The following is an 865-nucleotide window of genomic DNA, read 5'->3' as shown; positions in this document are numbered from 1 at the left end:
TTCCTGAAGAAGGGCTTATGCCCGAAACGTCGATTCTCCTGTTCCCTGGATGCTGTCTGACCTGCGCTTTTCCAGCAACACATTTCCAGCTCTGATCTCCAGCATCTGCAGACCTCACTTTCTCCCCATAGTCAAGAAAGCCCAGCAGCATCTCTACTTTTTGCGCGGGCTGAGGAAAGCCCACCTCCCAACCCCCATCCTCATCACATTCTACAGAGGGTTCAGTGAGAGTACCCTGAGCTACTGCATCAGTGCCTGGTTCGGTAATTGCACCATCTCAGATCGTAAGACGGATAGTGAGGACAGCTGATAAAATCATCGGGGTCTCTCTTCTCTCCATTACAGACATTTACTTCACATGCTACATCCGAAAGGCTAAGAGCATTGTGGAAGACCCCTCACTCAAACGTTTCTCCGTCCTACCATCTGATAGAAGATACTGCAGCATTCGGTCTCTCATGGCCAGACTGTGCAACAGTTTCTTTCCCCAAGCCATCAGGCTCCTTAACACAGTATAATTGGACTCTTTCCCATCTGAAATTCTTTCATATTGTTGCCAGAAAAAATGTCTATTATTCATCATTCTACTGTTACACCGTAACTTGCATGTTTTGCACTTCTTATGCACTTTATGCTGTGTATGATTGTGTAAATTAAAAATCACACAACACCAGGTTATAGTCCAACAGGTTTATTTGGAAGCACTAGCTTTCGGAGCGCTGCTCCTTCATTAGGTGATTGTGGAGAATAAGATTGTAAGACATAGAATATAGCAAAAATTTACAGTGTGATGTAACTGAAATTATATATTGAAAAAGACCCAGATTGCTAGTGTATATCCGGAAGCTAGTGCTTTCTAATAAAC

Source organism: Chiloscyllium plagiosum, chromosome 24 (assembly GCF_004010195.1).
Source record: "Chiloscyllium plagiosum isolate BGI_BamShark_2017 chromosome 24, ASM401019v2, whole genome shotgun sequence".
In the NCBI taxonomy this organism is placed as follows: domain Eukaryota; kingdom Metazoa; phylum Chordata; class Chondrichthyes; order Orectolobiformes; family Hemiscylliidae; genus Chiloscyllium; species Chiloscyllium plagiosum.
Note: the sequence above shows the minus strand (reverse complement) of the source record.